Source organism: Lolium rigidum, chromosome 6 (genome assembly GCF_022539505.1).
Source record: "Lolium rigidum isolate FL_2022 chromosome 6, APGP_CSIRO_Lrig_0.1, whole genome shotgun sequence".
Lineage (NCBI taxonomy): Eukaryota > Viridiplantae > Streptophyta > Magnoliopsida > Poales > Poaceae > Lolium > Lolium rigidum.
Genome location: NC_061513.1, coordinates 17,366,413 through 17,394,307, shown reverse-complemented (window position 1 = coordinate 17,394,307; position 27,895 = coordinate 17,366,413). Strand labels below are relative to the sequence as shown.

The window sequence follows — 27,895 nt, the reverse complement described above, 5'->3', positions numbered from 1 at the left end:
GTTCGCGCCACAATACCTTGGCTAAACATAAAGCCGATTTCAGCAAGTCACCGGCGTAATCGGCTCGGGGGGCACCTAATCAGGAAGCGCGCGCGCGACGCCGGTGGACATATGCGGAGAAAATTTGGTAACCGAATATAAAAGAAATTCGGATGCAACCGGAGCCGATGCATAGCAGTTGACTTAACAAAAAAAAACAAGTTTACAAGTGGCAGTTCAGCGAAGAGGCCCTACTGAAGAAATGCATTAAGAGCGTGAAGAGCATCGGCACGGATTCGATCCACCTCAGCAATCTCGACCTCGTCGTCCTCGTCTCTCCCCATCACCAGCTGGCTGCTTAGGGCACGGATTTCAGCTAGGTCGGTCTTCAGATCAGCGGAGAGACCTTGTGCTTCCTTTCGGGAGCAAGCAATGAGGGATTCCTCGTCTTGGATGAGTTGTTTGGTCTCCCTGGCCCTCCTTTCGAGGTCCTCCAGCCGCCTTGCGTAGGGCCTCAAGTCCGGTACTATGAGTGGAAGTGGCGGTCTTTGCGTCTAAAGCAGCTTTCTTCTCGTTGAGCCGCCGGCATTTCTCTCGCAATATCAGCTCTCGGCCGGGAGTTGGGCGCGGCGGAGAGTAATCCTTTGACGAGCCGACCGCACCCTTGACTTGAAAACCGACAAGGTCGCTGTCGGCCGGAGTTTAGCTACCAGCGCCACCGGGAGACGAGGCAAGATGTCCACGAGGATGCCCCTTATCGTCTCGGTGGTCCTCAACCGGAGCGTCAATCGGGGAGGAGAGCAGGACTTTGAGGCGCCGGAGCGGACCGTCGACCGCACTAGGATTTGGCTCTTCACCCGTTTTAGGGGCGGCCGGCTCGATGGAATCGGGGTCGAATGTCGCAAGCTCGAAGGATCGCACCCCCGACGGAGGAACAAGAACAAGTATGGGCATGCAGCAGATATATAAAAAAAAAGGAGAGAGAGGAAAGAGAGCGTACCTCTCCCAAGAAAGGAAGGGAAGCCGAGGTAGTAACAATCGGCTTTGCAAGTATGCCGGTCGGACAAATGATCCGTCACGCGTGGCGAGTTGGAGGGACCAGGGGCAGTAGATGGCATGCGCACCTCTTCGACGACCCCGCTGGAGGTCTCATTAACCTGCAAGGGGAATGGTAAAGTGGTCCAGTTAGTGACAAGACAACAGGGAGCACAAGCTGTCAGGGAGGTTACCTTTGAAACTTCCTGGCTAGGAGAAGAGGTTTGCAACCCCGCACGAGCCCTTTGAACACATCGGCGCTTTATGCGCGACCTCGTCTGAACTGAAGACTGAAGAGCGGCGGGTTCGGGAGTCGACCTTTTTCTAGAAGCCGGGGTTGGCGAGTCCGCCTGGCTCTGTGTGGTGGATCTGTCCGTACCGCGTGAGTAGGAGTCCCTGGGACTGGACTGATCTCCCTCACTGGAATTCTCTTCGGTGGAAGTCTGAAAGAAGGGGTACGACCATCTTACAAAGGTTGGGAAGGCAAGTGCGATCGATCGGGATATGATACTTACCCGCGAATCCGCTTGGGCAGGAGTTCCGCGCGTCGTGGTCTTCCCCGACAGCCCACCTTCCTCACCGCCGCCCTCGCCCGGGTCGAGGCTCGGGGGCAACCGGCCCCAAGGAGGCTTTGCTTTTGGGAGCCGATTTTGGTGAAATCGGTTGGCCTTCCATTATAACGTTCTTCAGAGGTGGCGAACTCCGACAGAAGAGGACCACTGGGGCCGGAGGAAGGAAGTCAAAGGGAGAGCCATCAGCTTGCATGGGAGCTGGGCCGTCTTGTTCCTGCCAAGAGGTGAAGTCAGTTCACGGGCGGATCACCACTAAGTGGTTGCGAGAAATGTTTTAAGGAATAGTACCTGGTCAGCGGAGAGGTCATGCGTGGCGTCAAGTTGTTTCAATTGCGGTCCTAACGCCCTCCTAAAAACATGGGTCTTCCACATGGACCACCAAGTCTCGAAGCCATCGGTAGTGGAGGAGAAACGGAGGTTGTGAGGAATTGGAAGGACCAAAGCATCAAAGAAGGTGTAGCACCTATGACTAGTAAGATTGTCAGGCAGTTCGGCTCTACTTGCAGTCAGGTGGTGTAAGAATAAGTGCGGAGGCACTTGCCCGAGACCGAGCTGACGGGCTACCACTACCGGTTGATAACACTCATAACCAGGTTTGATGATCCGGTTTGAGGTGCTCATCCCAACAGGAAGAAAGCAAGGACGGATCATGATGGAATACAGGTGCCGAGTGCTATCGTCATCGGCAAAGCTACCCAATCGGAAGGAGACTGGATTTTCAAAATCTTCCGTTTCAGTATAGGGAAAGAACAGGGGGTTGTCCAAACCTTGGAAAAAGATCTTGAACCACCCCGCCGCTTCCTTAGGGATCAACCTCGCTGCCAGGGAGACCGTACGAGGCTTGGCCATAACTCGGTGCATCGAATATCCTTCCCGTTAACATCCGGGAAGGTGCAGGAGGTCAAAGGCGGGAAGTCCGGGATCTGATCCCGAAAGTATAACTGCGCCCATAGCTGAATAAACCACCGGGGGCCGCCGGCCTTGATCGTCTTCCGAGAGAACAGCCTTGACGGACATCGCTTGAAGAGATCGATATACCTCTCCAAGGAACAGCTTTGCCGATGCCGAGATGGGTACCTTTGGCCAGCTCATAGGCAAGGGAAAGGTAGTTCTTGGTAGGGGCGAGTGATGGGCCGCAGAATATGAAGTGTTCCAACCAAAAGTTTAGGAAGGCTGTGTGTTCTCGCTCGGTCACGGGGCCTTTGGTTTTCATATAACGATCAAGATAGGCGCCCCAGCTGGTACACTCTTTTTAGAAGAAAGGGTGAAAGGGACTTTCGGCAGTTTAAAAGCGTAAGGGCTTGGAGACGCAATGTCCAGGCCCGTGATCATGGCCACGTCCAGCCAGGGTTGGCGTCATCGGGCCATGGCCGAAAATGAAGCAGCTTCGGCCGCATCGTACCTGAAGTAGCCGATGGTTTTCGAATATTTTCATTCTTCTCGAGAGGAGACAAGTGATAATGATAAGGCATCGGCTATCCCTATAGATTCCTGTGTGGCATAATGGGTTTTGGATACTCTATTGTACCATGACACCCAACCTTCGGGGGGTTAGGCCGGGCTCGTAGGCGGTCGGCCCAGGAGGTCAGATCTAAGTGCCGATTCACGAAGGGGATTCCGTTAGCTTCACAGAGATTAAATGAGCAGGACTCTCGAAGAGCGGGGGCCAAGACACATGGAATTTGGGAGAGAAGGATGCGGCAATAGGATGTCGGAGACCTAAAATCAATAACGGAGTAGAACATTAAGTCGGGTGTTTTTCTCGTTCAACCCCGATATTGGCCCTAATGGCGGAGAAGCGGTGGAGTGTTACCTTCAAGCCGGAGACCATGGTGTCGGCGTTGGACGATTCCGCCATTTGATGCGCTGCGGAGTTGGGGCGGTTGAGATCTGAAGCTCGCGAGATCGCGTAGGTGGCGGATTTTGGGGATCTGGGTTTACTTTCTCAGATGGAGGTTGCAGGTGACCGTTTGGAAGGGTAACCAGGTTTGCCCTTATTTGTTATATGGTAGGGGCCGGTGCGACGCCATCGGCTCCTTTGGGGATTTGTTTGACTTTGACTATCGGCTAAGTTAACTAGAAGCCGATCACGTGGAGGAAAAAAGCCGATGGCTCAAAGACTGCCAGGATTGTCAAGGCATGCGAAAGAAATAGTAATAGACAGTACTGCGACGGTTCTGCTCTGCCACGACATGACCCTTTGAAGAATGCGTATGGTTTTGCAATTATCATTATCAAAACCAGGGGGGCATGTGTTATCACCAGAATTTGACCAAGTCAGAGGTGGGCCGCGATCAAGACGGACTTGAAGATATACGTGTGGAAGAGATATGTAAATCGGCCTTGTTAATCAAGTTTGGGCTAGTTAGCCCGTGTACCTTTATAGTAGATTACGTAGAAGTTAGAATTTATCTCGTGCACGGTTTAGTGCACGCCCACATTAGAAAGTCCGCTGGACTATAAATATGTACCTAGGGTTTATGGAATAAACAACAACCAACGTTCAACACAAACCAATCTCGGCGCATCGCCAACTCCTTCGTCTCGAGGGTTCCTCCGGTAAGCACCATGCTGCCTAGATCGCATCTCGCGATCTAGGCAGCACGAGCCTGCCTAGTTGTTCATGCGTTGCTCGTGCCGAAGCCTTTTTGATGGCGAGCAACGTAGTTATCATAGATGTGTTAGGGTTAGCATTGTTCTTAGTATCATATGCTTTCGTAGTGCAACCCTTGCGCATCTAGCCGTCCTTGTACCTCATCATGGGTGCAGTGGACGGCACCTCGCTTGATCATCGTTTAGTAGATCTGATCCGTTACGGTCGCTCCTTGATTCATCAAGGATTAGTTTAATATCCGCAATAGTTAGGCCTTACAAAGGGTTGGAGGATCCAGCGGCATGTAGGGTGTAGTTTGCTGCCCCTAGACAGGACGTTCCGAGGATCAACCTAGTGTTGGTTTTTAGGCCTTGTCTAGGGCTGGCTTACGATCACCGTGCGTGAGCGCGAGGCCCAATCGTGAGTAGGATGATCCGATTATGCGGTGAAAACCCCGGATCGTCGTGGATCTCATACGCTTTATCTTGATCAAGCAGGACCACCATATATTCGGCCACCTTGGACGAATCATGGGTGAATCGGCTCCATGAGCCGATTCACAGACAACCCGAGAGCCGATCGAGGCTCGTATTTAACGTGTACGTGTGTGCCCCGCAGGAAACTAAGCGAGGCATCATCCACACCTTCCCCGACCGGTATAGGTCGGTGGCACGCCCTTGCGGCTTGCATCGGCGCGCGACCAGGAGGCTTTGCGGGCCGTCGCTCTGAGGGACTGGGGCCAGCCGCAGCCCTAAGTTGTTCCCGGCTCTACGGTGTTGGCCAGTCACTGCCCGCCGGTGGGTTTCTGACGTCAACACACTCGTACTTGCAGCAGATTCGGACTTCTTTGCATTAGATACATTGGAGACCGGTTTACTAGGCGGAGTAGAGTAAGGAGCGGAGCGCGTCGAAGGCGCCGGCGCCGTAGAGGGCGCGCGGGGTGTAAAACGCCCAGCTCCCGTAGCACGTCCCTTAACCTTTGCTTCTTCAGCCAACTGTGATTCAGCTTCTCTTGCATGATGTAACAATTGATTCATATTGGTGTAGGTGTAATGACGAACAATGCCTTTAACATCATACTTCAATCCATTGAGAAAACGCTGCATTGTCATCTCTAGAGACTCACGGACACGACCACGCTGCATAAGCATCTCCATCTCCATGTAGTACTCATCAACAGTCTTCACACCTTGCCTCAATAGTGTTAGCTTATCAAATATGTTCCGCATGTAATTTGTAGGCACAAAACGAGAAGTCATTGCCTCTTTCATAGCACGCCATGTACGGATGGGTTGTGCACCATCTTCATCGAGGTTACGAACCAAAGAATCCCACCAACGCAATGCATAACCATCAAATTCAGAAGACGCAAGCTTGATCTTCCTATCTTCGTAGTAGTGTGGATGTAGGCTCCATAATTTCTCAATCTTGAGCTCCCAAGTAAGGTATTCTTCAACATCAGCTCCTCCTTCAAACTTGGGTATGGAAAACTTAGGCTTACCCAATCCATCTTCTTCATCTTGTCCACGACCATTGCGGCCAAGTGGAACCCAACCACGAGGACGATGACCACGAGGCGCACCACGAGCATTGTGTGCGTCATCTTCAAGCTCAGGATCTTCATCAACTTCTTGTTGTTGTTGTTGTACAGTCAAGTTCTCAATAGCGATGAGCATGTCAGCAATATTGCGCTGTATATCCGTCACTTGATCAGCCAATCCAGTGACAGTTGCATTAGTAGCATCCATCGTTTGTTTGATCTCGTCAACTGTACCCTTAAGCTCATCATCCTTAGTGCGGAATTCACGTCGCATCTCATTACGAAGAGCTTCATACTCCCTCCATGTGATGATATCTGCCGAGTTCTTGTTTTCCTGGTTAACAATCTTATTATCACTAGCAGACATGATTAGTAGGTTAATGCACTAAATCAACAATATATGGTGGTACTCTCACAACTCACTCAAAACTCGATAAGAAAAGGAAATCTTACCGTTCCAAAGTAAATTAGTGTTGCTTACCACTTGTAGTAACAACTAGTGCACGGATGTAGCGAAGCGAATATCAAGGGTATAAGAACAATCACACGACAAAGCAGGGTATATGTGGGGCTGTAGGTAGGCTACCTATTTGCACCAATAACAAGCTCTAGCGCTGACCGTAGACAACCAAAGATACTCACACAAGGCGATATAATGGGACAATGCAACTATATGGAGGAAAGGTTGCAATGCACAAGAGAGACACTAGCAAAGCTCAACGAGACGAGCACAAGATTGCTCAACTACGGATGCGAGAAAGAAAACTTAGGCCTTTCACTTGATTTCAACTAGCACACACTTTTCTTGTTGTATTTTCTTTTTGTAACACACGCAGCTATGTAGCTCTTTTTGCTTCTTTTCTATTTTCTCTTTTTTTTTTGACTTTATGACTCAACTCCTTGATACACGGCCAACAAGAAATGCAAAGCACCAAAACCCTAATGAGCAGCCTGTCGAGCGGTAAAACTAGTCTCTTCTGGGGAAGTTCCTAGTCACGTATATCGAAAGGCTGTAGCTATGGTTTGGACAAACACACTGTATGCTATGTGGACTCGGAGTAAACAAAAACTGACTCTAGATGATAAACTAGATGAAAACACAAACCCTAACAATTCTACTAGACGATAGATAAAGGTACGCAAAAACAACTACTAAAAGCAACTAAAACTCGAAATTAGTGCAATCTATGGCTATGGCAAACCCTAACCCTAATTTTTTTTTTGGCTTTTACTGGATAGGAAAACACTCACAACTCAACTATGGGGTGGATTGTGGATGGCTTACCGAGGAAAACTGGAAATCTGATACCAAGATGATAAGGGGTGGCCCGATCTTCTAAGTAAGCAAAGGTGGTGATGATGATCACGGATGATGGCAGCGGAGATACACGACGATGAAGTGGATGATAACTTGTATGACGCAACGAGATCTCTCGATTGGTCCCTGTCGCCAGATGCAACAGCTCTCAACCCTGCAAGATATTCGCAACTCCACACACTTGCGCACGTAGCCGCCGACCACGAAGCGGTAAGTTGCAACCGTCTAATTCCCAATGGAACAGCAGATCACACAAGACTTAAACAGGATCTACACAATATCCAAGCAATATGGTGTAGGGAATTCAATAGTTTTGCAGAGCAAACAACTAAGAACTAGGGTTTATCTTAAACGTGGTCTAAAACAGCTAGGGGGTCGTCCAAGGCACTTATATAGGCGTCCGGACGAGTTCTGGTCGAAAAACTACAAGTAAAACCGACCCGCAATAGATCTGGTCGAGACAGACTCGGACATGTCCGGTCTCGGGGTCCGGTCGACCGGGCCGTGGACCGGCCGGTCCGGTTTGTGGTCCGGTCAACCGGGCTGTGGACCGGGCTGTCCGGCCGCTGGTCCGGCCAACCGGGCTGTAGACCGGAAAACCGCGGTTTCCGGTTTTCGTCCGGCACGAGGGGCTTCCTCCGGCTGACGTCCGGTTTGCGACCGGTCGACCGGGCCAGGGACCGGGCTGGCCGGTCCGGGGGCCGGTCTCGACCGGGTTCCGGACCGGCCCGGACTTCTTCTTCTCCTCTCGCGCATGCCTCCCGCTCCTCCCTCGCGCGTCCATGAGATATCTTCATGTCCAGCCTCCATGTCCAGCCTTCACGGCCATCTTGACGTCCGTCTTCATGTCCAGCCTGCTCCTCTCCTCGTGCGATGCTCGTCTCCTCTTGATACCCGATGATACATAAGTAATAGGACTTAGGCAGTATAAAGTTCTCATCAATCAAAGTATCGTTTAGAAACAAGTTCACCTGTTGTTTAAGTAGCTTCGCACGAGCTCGTGTCATTGGTCCAATCCTGACTTCATTGGACTTGAGCTTCACAGCAGGTTCATCTTCAGTTGGTAATGACGGAGGTAGTAGTGAGGTAGGGATGTCCTCATCACCCGGCACCTTCTATCCCTAATCCCCTTGCTCCACCTCCGGCCGCCGCTGCGGCCAGGCCAGGCATGGCGGCGAGCCACCGATCCACCTCTGCGACGTCATCTACCACTGCACCATCGATCCGCCACATCGACGTCCCTGCATCACCGACCCCACTGCTCGTCACCAACTTCGGCGTCGACGACGAAGATGGCCACGACCAGAATGGCTCCTTCCCCTACATCCCCTGCTGCTCTACTACCTCTACTCTCCTGCTATGATCAAGAGCGACCAGAAGAACTCCAACTTCTACTCCCGTGCTGATCCTCGTCACCAACAGCTTGAAGCCCACCCTTGGTTGACTCCAACCGATCCCTCTCTCTTACTCTCTTTATTTCTAAAATTCCTGTGAGCTATTGTTGTATGTGACTCGATTTGGATACAGAGGCTTGTGCTGGATCAGTAGATTCAACTTTGGCTTGTAACAAGTTACTGTGAGTACGTATCTTGCCACTAGTGAGTTGCACTTGATGCACAAACTGTGTCAGTAACTAGTCTAGTTAGTGTTTGTACTCGTTTTGTTCTCTATCTCATGCCCATATAATTGCTTCTTCTCTCTCCCAAATGTTTGCTGGTGCCTGTGTGTCTTTAGACAATAGTACAGTTCAGTGTTAATTAGTAAAACAAAAATATAAAAAGATGCATTTCAATTCAGCGGTTAGATTAGATTTATTTCTCTGCAATATAAAAACCAATTTTCATGTTACCTAGATTTAGCCGAGCACAATTGCTGACGCCTAGTCCCCGTGGATACGATAATTTCTACTTCTAAATTGCTACATCACCCGTACTTCCCGTTAGGCCGCAAGGTATTCCGGCAGATCTGCTTGGCCTTAATGACCAAGTATTGGGGGCTCAGCGAGTGAGTCGTGATCCTTGTCGGATCCCTTTGGCCTGACATCTGGCTCATCTTATGAGCACGGCGCTAAAGGGGCAGGACCCGGCGCGAGAGAAACAGCCAGACTATATCATCCGAGCAGAGCTTGGTCTCCTCCTTGTTCTTCTCGACGAAAAGGGCCACCCGGATGGACTCCTTGTCGTTCTTCGGGTTGTGTAGCCACTTGGTCATGGCTGGGGGCCCGGGCACATACTCCGGAAGGTTGATAAAATCTTCCGGGCCTCCATTCCGAACATAGAAGAAAGATGTTTGCCAAGTCCGGACAGATTCCAGACCGGCAAGTTTATAGAAGACGCTCCCTTGGCGGGGCGAAAGGATGCAGCCCCCGCACCGGACGAAGGGCTTTGGGTGCGGAAGGTTCATATCTTGGATAGAATTCTTCCGGTGATAATAGAAGTAGGAGAAGTTATCTACAGAAGGAGTGATACCGGCGTATCCCTCCATGAAAGCAGCAAAAGAGGAAAGATAAAAGATAGAATTGCCCGGAAGATGGTGGGGCTGAAGCTCGTAGAAGTTAAGGAAGTGCCGGAAGAAGTCTGACACCGGAAGGCCTAAGCCGCGCTCAAAATGGGCGGCGAAGACAACGTACTCGCCTGGCCGGGCCGCAGGCTCCCGCTCCTTGCCGGGGATCCGGTAGAACACCTCTTCCGGTATTCTCCGGGACCGGTAGAGCCTTATTGACCCCTTCATCCATCTCTTCCTCCCAAGGCTCCTTGTCTTTGTTGTTGGAGATCAAAACAGATCCTGGCAGAAAACATCTCGAAACAAAACACGACGAGAAAACGATATACGGACCTCTGGAGATCCGGGGGATTATATAGCAAATTTTTTTACGACACAAGGAAGGTTCCAGGCCGAAAACGAGTGGAAACGGGACGTCGAGGGGCTGTCCCCATAGGGCGGCGCGGCCAGGGTGGGGCCCGCGCCGGCCTATGGTGACGGGCCCTCGCGCGTCTCCTCCACTCCGTTTCGATCCCGTAATTTTTCATATTTTCCATAAACATCAGAAATATGGTTCGGAAAGTTAAACGCAGACTTTTTATTATTAAAACTGTTACCTATTCAAAGTCGCAGAACTGTCAATTTGATCTTTGATGAAAGCTTCCGGAGTTATCACTTGAATAACGTCAATATCTTCATTATAAGAATCTCCAGAAATATAATGCTTGAGTCTTTGTCCATTCACTACTTGTGTGGCGTTACCTTCCAAAGAGCTAATTTTTATTGCTCCTGAACGATATACCTCCTCAATAACATATGGTCCTTCCCATTTTGAGAGTAATTTCCCTGCAAAAAAATTTGAGACGAGACCGATACAATAGAACTTTATCTCCAACATTAAATTCTCTTTTAATAATTCTTCTATCATGCCACTTCTTAACTTTCTCCGTAAAAAGTTTAGCATTTTCATAAGCTTCACTTCTCCATTCATCTAAAGAACTCAATTGTAGCAACCTCTTCTTACCGGCAAGTTTAAAATCTTTATTAAGTTCTCTTACAGCCCAATAAGCTTTGTGCTCTAGTTCTAAAGGTAAATGACAAGCTTTTCCATAAACCATTTTATAAGGAGACATTCCCATAGGATTTTTATAAGCAGTTCTATAAGCCCACAATGCTTCCTTTAACTTACTAGCCCAATTCTTTCTAGATTTATTAACAGCTCTTTCCCAAAATAGCTTTAATTTCTCTATTTGATAATTCTACTTGCCCACTAGTTTGAGGATGATAAGCTGAAGCAATTCTATGATTAATACCATATTTGGCAAGAGTTTTTCTAAAACCTCCATGAATAAAATGAGAACCCCCATCAGTCATAATATATCTAGGTACTCCAAATCTAGGAAATATAACATCTACAAGCATTTTTATAGAGGTCTCACCATCAGCACTTTTTGTAGGTATAGCTTCTACCCATTTAGTAACATAATCAACAGCGACAAGTATATGAGTGTTACCTTCTGAAGAAGGGAAAGGACCCATGAAGTCAAATCCCCAACAATCAAATGGTTCAATAACAAGAGTATAATTCATAGGCATTTCATTGCGTCTAGAGATATTACCAACTTTTTGACATTCATCACAAGATAAGATAAATTTCCTTGCATCCTTGAAAAGTGTTGGCCAATAAAAACCTGATTGTAGAACCTTTTGTGCGGTTCTATCTCCGGTGTGATGTCCTCCATAAACACTACCATGACATTTACTCAATATCTCTTGTTGTTCATATTCTGGGACACATCTTCGCATAATACCATCCACTCCTTCTTTATATAAGTGTGGGTCATCCCAAAAATAATGCCTCAAATCATAAAAGAATTTCCTCCTTTGCTCGAGCTGAAAAGGTTGGAGGCAAGTACTTCGAAACAATAAAGTTAGCATAATCAGCATACCAAGGACTATCTCGCGAGCTCACCTTTATTACAGCCAATTGTTCATTTGGAAAACTATCATTAACAGGAACAGGATCATAAGCAATATTTTCCAATCTAGACAAATTATCAGCAACAGGATTATCGGCACCTTTCCTATCTACAATATGTAAATAAAACGGATTTCTATTTTCGTGCCCTCGGGTCCTTAGTTGTACTCAGTTTTCCCCAGCTCCTTAGTTTTTCCTCAGTTTTCCCCAAGCCCTTGTCTGAACCGCAGAAGGAGCTCGGACAGAAGGAATCCGTTAAGTTGACCGTTCCGTGCTGACGAGTGGGGTCGTGTCGTTTGTGGGGTCGCGTCGTGTGGGACCGCGTCGTGTGGGGCTGGTAGGAAGGGACCGCGTGGGACAGGACGAGGCCGTGTTTGTGTGGCCGTAGCGTGTGGGGCCGTAGCGTGTGGAGCCGTGTGGGTCCGGGACGGGGGCACGAGTGGTTTCTGTCTCTTTCGCCCAGATTAGCAGTTTTCAATGTACATTTTTCCTCTCTATCGCTCGATCTCATTCATATTTGATAGCCCAAATTGGTAGCAAATCTAGAGGAGCTTCTCCTTCTGTTTTTTAACGCCATTCATTTCTTTATGCCTTCGTTTTTACCCAATCAGGTAGGAAATCTAGGGCACAAATCCAGAGAGAAAATATAGGATAAGCTGCATACAGCAACCAACATAGCATAGATATATTCGGGACAGATCCAAAAGTAGTACCGATAGATCCAACATAAGCTACATTTTACATGAATTTAAGCTGCTCTACGGATAGAGCAGTCACATACGAGAGTTCGAGTAGGCACGTTCAACGCCTCCCGGGTAGCGCGTGTGACTCGCTTGGAGGTTGCGCAGGTGAATCCCAAGTGCTTTGTGTTTGGCCATGTACGCATGCACGTTCACGGTCCTTCCAACTCTAGCGCCACATCCGCCAATGGATTCAGCATGGTTCACCAGGGAGTTGAAGTCGGTGGCGCGGAGCTTCCTGTTGCAGAAGGGGCACTTGTAAATGCCTCGAGCAAAGGGGCCATCGTAATGGCCGGACTGCAGCCTCCTGAGGACGTGACGAGTCTTGGTGTGGAAGGACTCGTCGTCGCTGTCGACGTCGCTGCTTTGCACCTGTCACGTAGCACCGAAGATCGTGCAAAAAACACGGAGTCAATTGCAACGATGATGGAACAGAGAGTGAACAAAAAATCATGCATGATAATATGGGCTCGAAAAAAGAGGTAGCCTCGGTTACATTGGACACACTTATATCCAGGATTTGAGTTAGTAAACCAAAGATCATGCACAACAAATTTGTACACACCAATTGTTTACTGACCAAACCCTGAATCAATTTATGCCCAAATATTCATCATCATCGGCACAAATCTTAAACAAAAGCAATTCACAAACACTAACAACGCAAGATCTAACACAAAAGGATCGAACTAGGAACAGACGAACCGTAATAACGCAAGATCTAACACAAAAGGATTGAACTAGGAACAGACGAACAGTAATAACGCAAGATCTAACACAAAAGGATTGAACTAGGAACAGACGAACAGTAATAACGCAAGATCTAACAAAAAATGATTGAACTAGGAACAGACGAACCGTAATAACGCAAGATCTAACACAAAAGGATTGAACTAGGAACAGATGAACCGTAATAACGCTAGATCTAACACAAAATGATTGAAATGAGATAAGAACAAGGGAACAAAGGGTTACCTCCGGCTCGTTGTCGACGATGGTGGTGTCGTAGGGGTTCTTCGGCGCGTCGTACTGCACCGGGTTCGTACGGGTCCCAATCGACGGGGATCGGACGGTGGCGGCGGACGATGCGCCGGCTGCTACGTTGGAAGCGGCGATAGGGGCCTCGGACGGGGCGGCGGCCGATGCGCCGGCTGCTACGTTGGAAGCAGCGACGGGGGCCCGGACGGGGGCAGCGGCCGATGCGCCGGCTGCTACGTTGGAAGCAGCGACAGGGGCCCGGACGGGGCGGCGGCCGATGTGCCGACAATAGGCATCTCATTCTTCTCCATCGCCGGCGGTTTTCTTCGGGGTTTTTCTTCGGTTGTGGAGAAGATGATGGGACAGGAGAGGCGGTTGCGGTGAGCCGGTGAGAACGTGCGTCGAGGGAGAGAAAGAGGGGCTCTATAAAGACGAAGGTGGCGTGTACCGCAACACGCGTCCGCTATGCACGGCTGAAGCGTGCACCGCTACACGAGTCTAACCCCGGGACGTTTGGTGTACTCGGTTATAACCTCGGGCCTTATACAAAAATTTTATCCGTACTCAGTTTTCCCCTCGAGGACTTAGACCGGCAAGTGCAATATACTCAGTTTTACCCTCAAGTAGCTGGTCAACGAGAGTCAACAAATGAGATTAACATAGCTAATTGAGTCATTTCATGCGCAAAAAAATCCAAAAAAATAAAAACATAGTGGCAACTACTCATGGAGTCTTCCTACGCAACCTTGCCACCTAGAAAACCTTAACAAACATATATAAATCAAGTTTTACCACAAATTGCCACTTCTCAGAATCACTAGTGTAGCTATGAAGATGCATGGTTTTCCACCCAAACCCCTTTGCAAAACATCTTTCCCAAAACATAGTTTGTCTAAATGATGCCATAATTGTCACACTCATGTATATTTGAATTGCAAATAATTTTATGTAGCCCAATATGAATTATATTGTACAAAACACACATTTTCATTTTGTAATTCTTTTGTTTGAATCCCTTAGTCTATTTACTATTTATGTGCCCTTGGATTCTTAGTACTACTCGGTTTTGCCCTCAAGTACTCGTCACAAATGCTACGAGAAGCCCAAACTTATCCTGATTGGTTGAGCCGTTGTCACACGGATCGACTCCACGAACCGTTGATCCACTGATCTAACGGGCAGTATACCCCTATCCGTCGTCTCTTCGTGGCAACCTCTCTCTCTCTCTCTCTCTCTCTCTCTCTCTCTCTCTTCGTGGCCACCCATCTCTCTCTCTCTCTCTGTCGGTGGAGAATGCAATAACGAGTTTACCACTTAATATAGTTTGGGATATAGTATTGGTATAAACATGAGGCATACATTTTTGCGGATTTCGGTGATTGCATTATTTGTCACCCCTCTAACAATTATCAACTATCTTGAGCTGTCCTTTTCTTTTAGGGAATATAGTTTGGGATATAGTATTGGTATTTTGAAACGGCCTAAAAGTGGTATAATTTTGTTATAAACATGAGGCATACTTTTTTGCGGATTTCGGCGATTGCATTATTTGTCACCCCTCTAACAATTATCAACTATCTTTAGCTGTCCTTTTCTTTTAGGGAATATAGTTTGGGATATGGTATTGGTATTTTGGAAAGGCCTAAAAGTGGTATAATTTTGGTATAAACACGAGGCATACATATTTGCGGATTTCGGGGATTGCATTATTTGTCACCCCTCTAACAATTATCAACTATCTTGAGCTGTCCTTTTCTTTTAGGGAATATAGTATTGGTATTTTGAAACGGCCTAAAAGTGGTATAATTTTGTTATAAACATGAGGCATACATTTTTGCGGATTTCGGCGATTGCATTATTTGTCACCCCTCTAACAATTATCAACTATCTTTAGCTGTCCTTTTCTTTTAGGGAATATAGTTTGGGATATGGTATTGGTATTTTGGAAAGGCCTAAAAGTGGTATAATTTTGGTATAAACATGAGGCATACATATTTGCGGATTTCGGTGATTGCATTATTTGTCACCCCTCTAACAATTATCAACTATCTTTAGCTTTCATTTTCTTTTAGGGAATATAGTTGGTAATTTCGGTGAATGCACACACTAACTTTGAAAACAACTACAAGTACATGTAATCGAATAATGGATTTGTAACAAGGTATCCCTTGTAACAACTTCTAGCGCACGGTGAGCAATGATAAGAATCCGATCGTAATTATACAACAAAAAAACAACCAGCCGTCAGATTAGCTTGCTTCTTCAACTCGATCAGCTGCCTTAACTGCTTGTTCATTTTCTTCAGTTCTCCCTTCACTTCCAGCAGTTCTGCATTGGGAGCATTGGGCATAATCGGAAGGTCCCTAATCGGAACGGCTCCTCTCTCCGCCGCATTCTCTACAGCAAGTCCCCCCCTCCCAAATTGCGCCCCCAATAGCGCCAATTGATTCCTGCAACTGAAGCCTCTGAACGTACACATCGATCCACTCGAAATGCCTGCATTTCTTCAAGATCTGAAAACAACAACGTGAACCCTAAATCCCAAATTCGAGGGAATAACAAGAAAATCGAGAGAAAACAGAGAAATTGGAACGAGATCTAACCTTATCCCCCTCTCTATATGGCAAGCTCTCGCATGCAACAAACTCACGTCCACGGTTGCCGTTCTCGTCCGTCTTACAGATCGACCGCTTCAGAGGCTCCTGGCGTGGGCGGTCGAGGCATCTTGTCAAAGGCACGGGTCCATACTGCGGCCATGAAGAACGGGAGGTCGAAGAGAAACTAGACATCACCCGCGTGCCGGAGAAGGGCTGCCGCTGGCGGAGAAGAAGAACAATGGGGCGCGGAGAAAGAAAGGGGAAGCAATGGCACGGGCACGGGCGCGGGGCTAGCTCGGGCTCCCATTTTGCAACGGTCACACGGGTAAGCTGTGGGTCCGGCGCGCTAACGTGGACAAGTTGTGGGTCCCACGATGATCTGGATAAGTGGAGACGTGTCCACTGCGGGGCACCAACAGCGGCCCCACTTGCTAGCACCAACCAACGTCAAGTAAACGGGATTCCTTCCGTCCGAGCTCTTTCTGCGGGTTATAGACAAGGGGTTGGGGAAAACTTAGGAAAAACTAAGGATCTGGGGAAAACTGAGTACAACTAAGGAGCCGAGGGCACGAAAATAGAAATCCCTAAATAAAATTCTTGCAAAAGAAACACCCATCTAATAAGCCTTGGCTTAGCATCTTTCTTTTCCATAAGGTACCTAATCGCAGCATGATCAGTATGAACTGTAACTTTTGAATCAACAATATAGGGTCTAAACTTGTGACATGCAAAAACTACGGCTAATAACTCTTTCTCAGTTGTAGCATAATTTCTTTGAGCAGCGTCTAGAGTTTTACTAGCATAATGAATAACATTTAATTTTTTATCTACTCGCTGTCCAAGAACAGCACCTACAGCAAAATCACTAGCATCACACATAATTTCAAAAGGCAAATTCTAATCAGGAGGTTCAACTACAGGAGCAGTTGTTAAGGCTTTCTTTAGAGTTTCAAAGGCTTCCTTACAATCATCATCAAAAACGAAAGGTACATCTTTTTGAAGAAGATTAGTAAGAGGCTTTGAAATTTTAGAGAAATCTTTAATAAACCTCCTATAAAAACCAGCATGACCAAGAATACTACGAATACCTTTAACATCCCTAGGATAGGGCATCTTCTCAATTGCTTCAACTTTGCACTATCAACTTCAATACCTCTCTTAGAAATTTTATGTCCCAATACAATTCCTTCATTAACCATAAAGTGGCATTTCTCCCAATTAAGAACAAGGTTAGTTTCTTCACATCTCTGCAAAACTTTATCAAGGTTTCGCAAGCAATTATCAAAAGAATTCCCATAGACAGAAAAATCATCCATGAATACCTCAACAATCTTTTCACAAAAGCCATGAAAAATAGCAGACATGCATCTTTGAAAAGTAGCAGGAGCATTACATAAACCAAAAGGCATACGCCTATAAGCATAAGTTCCATAGGGACAAGTGAAAGTGGTTTTCTCTTGATCTTTAGCTCTAACAGCAATTTGTGAAAACCCAGAATATCCATCAAGAAAGCAGAAATGAGTATTTTTAGACAACCTTTCTAACATTTGATCAATAAAAGGTAAAGGGTAATGATCTTTCTTAGTAACTTTATTAACTTTTCGAAAATCAATGCACATTCTATACCCTACAACTACTCTTTGAGGAATAAGCTCATCATTATCATTGGGCACAACAGTTATACCTCCTTTCTTCGGAACACAATGCACAGGACTGACCCATCTACTATCAGCAATAGGATATATAATACCTGCTTCAAGAAGTTTTAATACCTCATTTCTTACCACGTCCTTCATCTTGGGAATTAGACGACGCTGATGTTCAACAACGGGTTTTGCACCATCTTCTATATTGATAGCATGTTGGCAAATAGCGGGAGAAATCCCCTTCAAATCATCAAGAGTGTAGCCAATAGCTCCTCGGTGTTTCTTCAATATTTCCAATAACCTTTCTTCCTCAATATCTGAAAGCTTAGCACTAATAATAACAGGATATGTTTTCTTATCATCAATATAAGCATACTTAAGATTATCAGGTAATGGTTTCAAATCAAATACAGGATCTTCCTTTGGTGGTGGTGTTACACCTAGATCTTCAACCGGTAAGTCATGTTTAAGAATAGGTTGACGAAGGAAAATTTCATCAAGCTCATCCCTTTCTTCCCTAAAAACTTCACTCTCACTATTCTCCAAATGTTGCTACAAAGGATTACTAGGAGCAAGAGCAATAGATGCACACTGTTCAACTCTAAAATCATCATTAGGCAAATCAGCTTTATAAGGAGTTTTGGCAAATTTAGAGAAGTTAAACTCATAAGATTCACCAGAAAATTTAGTAACAATTTTCTCTTTCTTGCAATCTATAATGGCTCCACAAGTATTCAGAAAAGGTCTACCAAAAATAATAGGACAAGACTTACTAGCAGCAGAACCAAGTACCAAAAAGTCAGCAGGATATTTAATCTTACCACATAGAACTTCAACATCTCGAACAATACCAATGGGAGAGATAGTTTCTCTATTAGTGATACGTCTCCGACATATCGATAATTTCTTATGTTCCATGCTACTTTATTGATGATATCTACATGTTTTGTGCATACTTTATGTCATTATTATGCGTTTTCTGGAACTAACCTATTAACAAGATGCCGAAGTGCCAGTTCCTGTTTTCTGCTGTTTTTGGTTTCAGAAATCCTAGTAACGAAATATTCTCGGAATTGGACGAAATCAACGCCCAGGTTCCTATTTTGCCCGAAAGCATCCAGAACACCCGAGAGCAGCCGGAGGGAAGCCACCGGGGCCCCACACGCCACCCGGCGCGGCCGGAGGGGGCCGCACCGCCCTATGGTGTGGTGGCCCCAGGCCCCCTCCGAGGCTCCCCTTTCGCCTATTTAAAGGTCCTGACCTAAAAACCCTGACGGAAGAAGCCACGGTACGCGAAACCTTCCAGAGCCGCCGCCATCGTGAAGCTAAGATCTGGGGGACATGAGTCTCTGTTCCGGCACGCCGCTGGGACGGGGAAGTGCCCCCGGGAGGCTTCTCCATCGACACCGCTGCCATCTCCACCGCCATCTTCATCACCGCTGCTGCTCCCATGAGGAGGGAGTAGTTCTCCATCGAGGCTCGGGGCTGTACCGGTAGCTATGTGGTTCATCTCTCTCCTATGTACTTCAATACAATAATCTCATGAGCTGCCTTACATGATTGAGATTCATATGATGATGCTTGTAATCTAGATGTCATTATGCTAGTCAAGTGGGTTTTACTTATGTGATCTCCGGAGACTCCTTGTCCCACGTGTGTAAAGGTGACAATGTGTGCACCGTGTGGGTCTCTTAGGCTATATTTCACAGAATACTTATTCAATGTAATGAATGGCATAGTGAAGTGCTTATTTATATCCCTTTATGATTGCAATGTGTTTTGTATCACAATTTATCCATGTGCTACTCTAGTGATGTTATTAAAGTAGTTTATTCCTCCTGCACGATGTAATGGTGACAGTGTGTGCATCCGTGTTAGTACTTGGCGTAGGCTATGATTATGATCTCTTGTAGATTATGAAGTTAACTATTGCTATGATGGTATTGATGTGATCTATTCCTCCTACGTGATGTGAAGGTGACAGTGTGCATGCTATGTTAGTACTTGGTTTAGTTGTGTCGATCTTTCATGCACTCTAAGGTTATTTAAATATGAACATTGAATTGTGGAGCTTGTTAACTCCGGCATTGAGGGTTCGTGTAATCCTACGCAATGTGTTCATCATCCAACAAGAGAGTGTAGAGTATGCATTTATCTATTCTGTTATGTGATCAAAGTTGAGAGTGTCCACTAGTGAAAGTCTAATCCCTAGGCCTTGTTCCTAAATATCGCTATCGCTGCTTGTTTCTTGTTTCTATCGCGTTACTACTGCTGCGTTACTACTGCTTGTTTACTTCCTACAATATTACTACCATCAACTGCACGCCAGTAAGCTATTTTTTGGCGCCGTACTACTGCTCATATTCATTCATACCACTTGTATTTCACTATCTCTTCGCCGAACTAGTGCACCTATTAGGTGTGTTGGGGACACAAGAGACTTCTTGCTTTGTGGTTGCAGGGTTGCATGAGAGGGATATCTTTGACCTCTTCCTCCCTGAGTTCGATAAACCTTGGGTGATCCACTTAAGGGAAAACTTGCTGCTGTTCTACAAACCTCTGCTCTTGGAGGCCCAACACTGTCTACAAGAATAGAAGCACCAGTAGACATCAAGCTATTTTCTGGCGCCGTTGCCGGGGAGGAAAGGTAAAAGGTACTCACCCTCCGGATCTCGGCTACTAAGCTATTTTCCGGCGCCGTTGTAAGTACTCGAAGCTATTTCCTTTAGACTCTGCAATTGCGACATTTGGTTTCTTGTTTACACTAGTTAGGCATAATGGACAACAATGACCTTCTTATTCTATTTCCTGATTTAAGACATGGATGGTTTGATGCGAAAATTAAAAAACCCATGGAACATATTAATATGAATGCTTTGAACACTATTGTTGCTAATGCTATGGAAAATTCTAAGCTTGGGGAAGCTGGCTTTGATGAGCATGATATTTTTAGTCCCCCAAGCATTGAGGAGAAAATTTACTTTGATGATACTATGCCTCCTATATTTGATGATGAGAATAATAATGATAGCTACTTTGTTGAATTTGCTCCCACTACAACTAATAAAATTGATTATGCCTATGTGGAGAGTAATAATTTTATGCATGAGACTCATGATAAGAATGCCTTATGTGATAGTTATATTGTTGAGTTTGCTCATGATGCTACTGAAAGTTATTATGAGAGAGGAAAATATGGTTGTAGAAATTTTCATGTTACTAAAATGCCTCTCTATGTGCTTAAATTTTTGAAGCTACACTTGTTCTATCTTCCTATGCTTGTTACTTTGCTCCTCATGAACTTGTTTATTTACAAGATTCTTTTTCATAGGAAGCATGTTAGACTTAAATGTGTTTTGAATTTGCCTCTTGCTGCTCTCTTTTGCTTCAAATACTATTTCTTGCGAGTGCATCATTAAAACTGCTGAGCCCATCTTAATGGCTATAAAGAAAGAACTTCTTGGGAGATAACCCATGTGTTTATTTTACTACAGCAATTTTTGTTTTGTTGAGTCTTGGAAGTTGTTTACTACTGTAGCAACCTCTCCTTATCATGTTTTTGTGCCAAGTAAAGTTTCTATGTTAAAGTTGATACTATATTTGAGATTACTGCACAGAAACAGATTTGCTGTCTGTCACGAATTCTGGCATAAGTCTCTGTAAAAAATTCGAAAAAATCTGCAAAATTACGAGCGTGATCCTCAGATATGTACGCAACTTTCATTAGTTTTGAGTTTTTCCGTTTGAGCAAGTTAAGTGCCCCTTTCAGGTTCGTCTTTACGGACTGTTCTGTTTTTGACAGATTCTGCCTTTTATTTCGCATTGCCGCTTTTGTTAAGTTGAATGAGTTTCTTTGTTCCATTAACTTTCAGAAGTTTTGTGCAATGTCCAGAAGTGTTAAGAATGATTGTGTCACCTCTGAACATGTGAATTTTGATTATGCACTAACCCTCTAATGAGTTTGCTTGAAGTTTGGTGTGGCAGAAGTTTTCAAGGGTCAATAGAAGAGGGTGATATAATGTGATCGACAAGAGTGAAAGTTCTAAGCTTGGGGATGCCCCGGTGGTTCATCCCTGCATATTTTAAGAAGACTCAAGCATCTAAGCTTGGGGATGCCCAAGGCATCCCCTTCTTCATCGACAACTTATCAGGTTTCTTCTAGTGAAACTATATTTTTATTCCGTCACATTCTTATGTACTTTACTTGGAGCGTCTATTTATTTTTATTTTTGTTTTGTTTGAATAAGTTAATCCTTGTGTGGGAGAGAGACACGCTCCGCTGGTTCATATGAACACATGTGTTCTTAGCTTTTAATTTTCATGGCGAAGGTTGAAACTGCTTCGTTAAATTGTTATATAGTTGGAAACAGAAAATGCTACATGTAGTAATTGGTAAAATGTCCTGGATAATGTGATACTTGGTAATTGTTGTGCTCATGTTTAAGCTCTTGCATCATATACTTTGCACCTATTAATGAAGAAATACATAGAGCTTGCTAAAATTTGGTTTGCATGATTGGTCTCTCTAAGGTCTAGATAATTTCTAGTATTGAGTTTTGAACAACAAGGAAGGCGGTGTAGAGTCTTATAATGTTTACAATATGTCTTTTATGTGAGTTTTGCTGCACCGGTTCATCCTTGTGTTTGTTTCAAATAACCTTGCTAGCCTAAGCCTTGTATCGAGAGGGAATACTTCTCATACATCCAAATCCTTGAGCCAACCACTACGCCATTTGTGTCCAACATACCTACCTACTACATGGTATTTCTCCGCCATTCCAAAGTAAATTGCTTGAGTGCTACCTTTAAACAATTCAAAAGTTATTACCTCTTATTTGTGTCAATGTTTTATAGCTCGTGAGGAAGTATGTGGTGTTTATCTTTCAATCTTGTTGGGCAACTTTCACCAATGGACTAGTGGCTTCATCCGCTTATCCAATAATTTTGCAAAAAGAGCTGGCAATGGGATTCCCAGTCCCAAATTAATTAACAAAAATAGACACTCCTCCATGGTATGTGATTGTTGGACGGCACCCGAAGGATTCGGTTAGCCATGGCTTGAGAAAGCAAAGGTGGGGAGGAGTGTCATCATAATAAAACTAAAATAAAAAGGCACTCCTTCATGGTATGAGATTGTTGGCGGGCACCCGAGGATTCGGTTAGCCATGGTTTGTGAAAGAAAGGTTGGAAGGAGTGCCACCCAAAAATAAAATAAAATGGGAGCCGCTCTTTGAAGGTTTGTCTGGCAAGGGGGTTAGAGTACCCACTACCATTCGTTGACAACAACAAACACCTCTCAAAACTTTACTTTTATGCTCTCTTTATGTTTTCAAAATAAAAGTTCTAGCACAAATATAGCAATCGATGCTTTCCTCTTTGAAGGACCATTCTTTTACTTTTATTGTTGAGTCAGTTCACCTATTTCTCTCCATCTCAAGAAGCAAACACTTGTGTGAACTGTGCATTGATTCCTACATACTTGCATATTGCACTTGTTATATTACTTTACATTGACACTATCCATGAGATATACATGTTATAAGTTGAAAGCAACCGCTGAAACTTAATCTTCCTTTGTGTTGCTTCAATACCTCTACTTTGATTTATTTCTTTATGAGTTAACTCTTATGCAAGACTTATTGATGCATGTCTTGAAGTACTATTCATGAAAAGTCTTTGCTTTATGATTCAGTTGTTTACTCATGTCATTACCATTGTTTTGATCGCTGCATTCATTACATATGTTTACAATATGATCAAGTTTATGACGGCATGTCACTTCAGAAATTATCTTTGTTATCGTTTTACCTGCTCGGGACGAGCATAACTAAGCTTGGGGATGCTGATACTTCTCCGACGTATCGATAATTTCTTATGTTCCATGCTACTTTATTGATGATATCTACATGTTTTGTGCATACTTTATGTCATTATTATGCGTTTTCTGGAACTAACCTATTAACAAGATGCCGAAGTGCCGGTTCTCGTTTTCTGCTGTTTTTGGTTTCGAAATCCTAGTAACGAAATATTCTCGGAATTGGACGAAATCAACGCCCGGGTTCCTATTTTTCCCGGAAGCATCCGGAACACCCGAGAGCAGCCAGAGGGAAGCCCTGGGGGCCCCACACGCCACCCTGGCGCGGCCGAGAGGGGGCCGCGCCGCCCTATGGTGTGGTGGCCCCAGGCCCCCTCCGAGGCTCCCCTTTCGCCTATTTAAAGGTCCTGACCTAAAAACCCCGACGGAAGAAGCCACGGTACGCGAAACCTTCCAGAGCCGCCGCCATCGCGAAGCCAAGATCTGGGGGACAGGAGTCTCTATTACGGCACGCCGCCGGGACGGGGAAGTGCCCCCGGAAGGCTTCTCCATCGACACCGCTGCCATCTCCACCGCCATCTTCATCACCGCTGCTGCTCCCATGAGGAGGGAGTAGTTCTCCATCGAGGCTCGGGGCTGTACCGGTAGCTATGTGGTTCATCTCTCTCCTATGTACTTCAATACAATAATCTCATGAGCTGCCTTACATGATTGAGATTCATATGATGATGCTTGTAATCTAGATGTCATTATGCTAGTCAAGTGGGTTTTACTTATGTGATCTCCGGAGACTCCTTGTCCCACGTGTGTAAAGGTGACAGTGTGTGCACCGTGTGGGTCTCTTAGGCTATATTTCACAGAATACTTATTCACTGTAATGAATGGCATAGTGAAGTGCTTATTTATATCCCTTTATGATTGCAATGTGTTTTGTATCACAATTTATCCATGTGCTACTCTAGTGATGTTATTAAAGTAGTTTATTCCTCCTCGCACGATGTAATGGTGACGGTGTGTGCATCCGTGTTAGTACTTGGCGTAGGCTATGATTATGATCTCTTGTAGATTATGAAGTTAACTATTGCTATGATGGTATTGATGTGATCTATTCCTCCTACATGATGTGAAGGTGACAGTGTGCATGCTATGTTAGTACTTGGTTTAGTCGTGTCGATCTTTCATGCACTCTAATGTTATTTAAATATGAACATTGAATTGTGGAGCTTGTTAACTCCGGCATTGAGGGTTCGTGTAATCCTACGCAATGTGTTCATCATCCAACAAGAGAGTGTAGAGTATGCATTTATCTATTCTGTTATGTGATCAAAGTTGAGAGTGTCCACTAGTGAAAGTCTAATCCCTAGGCCTTGTTCCTAAATATCGCTATCGCTACTTGTTTACTCGTTTCTTGCGTTACTACTCGTTGCGTTACTACTGCTTGTTTACTTCCTACAATATTACTACCATCAATCGCACGCCGATAAGCTATTTTTGGCGCCGTACTACTGCTCATATTCATTCATACCACTTGTATTTCACTATCTCTTCGCCGAACTAGTGCACCTATTAGGTGTGTTGGGGACACAAGAGACTTCTTGCTTTGTGGTTGCAGGGTTGCATGAGAGGGATATCTTTGACCTCTTCCTCCCTGAGTTCGATAAACCTTGGGTGATCCACTTAAGGGAAAACTTGCTGCTGTTCTACAAACCTCTGCTCTTGGAGGCCCAACACTGTCTACAAGAATAGAAGCACGAGTAGACATCAATTAGCTAGCCGAATAACCACATCAATATCTTCAAGTTCACAAGAACCAATTTCATGCATAATTTCCGTGTAGAGCTCATAAGGAATGGCACTAATACTTGCACCAATATCGCATAAACCATAATAGCAATGATCACCAATTCGAACAGAGAGCACAGGAACACTGGCTTTCCTAGACTTATTAGGATGCGAAACAATATTAGAAGCATCTTCACAAAAAATAATATGACCATCTTCCACATTTTCAAGTCACAAGATCTTTAACTATTGCAACAGCAGGTTCAACCTTTATTTGTTCTTCAGGTTCTATGGGTTTCTTTGCACTTTTATTAACTACACTAGTTATAACAGAATACTCTTTCATCTTAGCAGGGAAAGGAGTTTTTTCAATATAGGCTTCAGGAAGAACATGATCAACAGTTTTAATTTCAATACATTTACCTTTAGGTGAATCAGTTTTATCTTTATATGGTTCATGATACTTATCAAAATTCTTCCTAGGCAATTCGAAATGAGAAGCAAAGGCTTTATAAATATTTTCAACAACTTGAGAGTCAAGACCATATGTAGCACTTATATTACGATATTCATCAGTATCCATAAAAGTTTCAATGCATTCATAATTATAATTTATACCTGACACTCTACCTTTGTCATTCTCCCATCCTTCAGTATTTTCTTGGATTCGATCAAGAAGGTCCCATTTAAACTTTTCTTTATTGCGTGTGAATGATCCAGAACAAGCAGTATCCAGCAAGGTTTTATCTTGAAAAGAAAGTCTTGCATAGAAATTATCAATGATAATATTACCAGGAAGCTCATGAATGGGGCATAATGATCATTAAAGACTTCAATCTCCCCATGTTTGGGCAATACTCTCTCCATCATGAGGCCAGAAATTATATATACGGTTGCGGTCTTTGTGAATTTCACTTGGAGGATAGAATTTAGAATAAAATAGAGGCACAATATCCTTCCAATCAAGAGAACGCCCATCCTTCAGCAAGTTTATACCAATGCGCCGCTTTACCGGATAGCGACATAACAAATAATTTCTTCCTAAATTCATCCATTGAAATACTGCACATTTGAATAACCCGCATAATTCATGTAAAAACAGTAAATGATCTCCGGGATGAACAGTTCCATCCCCTTCATAGCGGTTATCCACAACACGTTCAATAATTTTCATAGGTATTTTATATGGTATTACTTCCTCACCTGGCGCCTCATCCACTACCGTTGCAGTAGTAGTAGATTTCCCAAATAGAAATTCAAGGAGGATCTCTCCATAATGACTTATAGCAACAAGCGTAAACAAAATCAGCACGTACAAGTAAAAGTTTCCTTACCAATTCCACTTACCAATAGCGCTTCACTCCCCGGCAACGGCGCCGGAAAATAGTCTTGATGACCCACAAGTATAGGGGGTGTATCGTAGTACTTTCGATAAATAAGAGTGTCGAACCCAACGAGGAGCAGAAGGTGTTGACAAGCAGTTTCGATGAAGGATTCACTGTAAATGCTCACAAACAAGTATTCAGGGGGTTTTGATGTAGCAGATAAATAAAGTACGAGTAAGTAAAATGCGAGATAAATAATTGCAGCGAGTGGCCCAATCCTTTTTAGCACAAAGGACAAGCCGGTTTGTTTACTTATAATGACCAAACGTTCTCGAGGACACACGGGGATTTTAGTCTAGTGCTTTCGCTTCATACAGCTGATTAATCTTCATTGTTTTGATAAGTGTTGTGTGGGTGAATCTATGCTAATGCACCGCCCTTCTGTTACCACCCGATTTTGGCCAAATCAGGAGTTGGGCCGTAAGTGAAGATGGGCTTAGAAGATTGTTGGGGGGATGACCCCCGGTATGCCAAAGATATGTCATACCGGATGGTATCACCCTTCGAGATACCGGTTTAATGTCCATGCCGGAATAAGAAAATAGAGTTTGGCTAAGTGAAACTAGGCCGGTATCCCCAAGAGGGGTATACCGGAACCAGGAAGGAAAGACACCGGCGCACCGGAAGGAGGAACATGCCGGCTGACTGGTCAAAGATTCCGTCAGGAGCTAAAGGACAAGGATGAGCTAAGCAAAGTAGCTTTAAATGAAGACTAGAAGACAAGGAGGAGGATGACGGTCAAAGAAGCCGGAGGACGTCATCCTTCATGTTTAAAGAAGACCCGGCGTCATCTGTGATTAAAGTAGCTTTATAAAGTATCTTTGTAAAGTAGTTTGTCTAGTCAAAGATCCCATTAGGGTTTCTTGTTCCGTAAGCCACCCTCTCCCCTATATAAGGAGAGGGGCAGCCTCTTTCATACGCGCGATCCACAGAGAGAGAGAACAACCCGTAACCTGTCTTGAGATCAATGAACATGGTGATCTAGAGCGAGTTCGTCCTTGTGTCTTTCTTCTTCTACCTCCGGTCTTGGCCGGGTTCTTGAGGAAAGCATCCGGAAGTTCGTCCTTCTAGTCACAAACCCTCCCCCGAATCCTCTAGCGTCCATTCGGCCCCAACATAAGCCATCCCATGGCATCTGCTCGTTCACCACGACGACAGTTGGCGCCCACCGTGGGGCATGAAGTGGCGCTTGCTGGAGTTCATATTCGGGCGGGCATCCTCGACATCAATGGCGAGCGCACGGTGTCCGCGCTCGTGGAACGCATCTACAACATGGACTTCATCAACGATAACGCGGGCTGCTTCGCCAACGGCGGCAAGTTCCCGCAGAACGGCCGCACCATCGAGTTCGGCAGCATCCGCGTCTACCTCGGCACCGTCCCCGTGCGCCGGCGCCTCTCGCCGGTCGCTGGTGGCGCCGGATCCGCCAAGATGGCTGTGCGCTGGCCGCCGCCGG

At 45.2% G+C, this 27,895-nt stretch overlaps 1 pseudogene; it reads right to left on the bottom strand.

Annotated features, from left to right (window-relative positions):
- Window positions 1-230: 230 nt before the first annotated feature.
- LOC124662210 overlaps window positions 231-27,895 on the bottom strand; it is a 50,211-nt pseudogene continuing 22,546 nt past the window's right edge.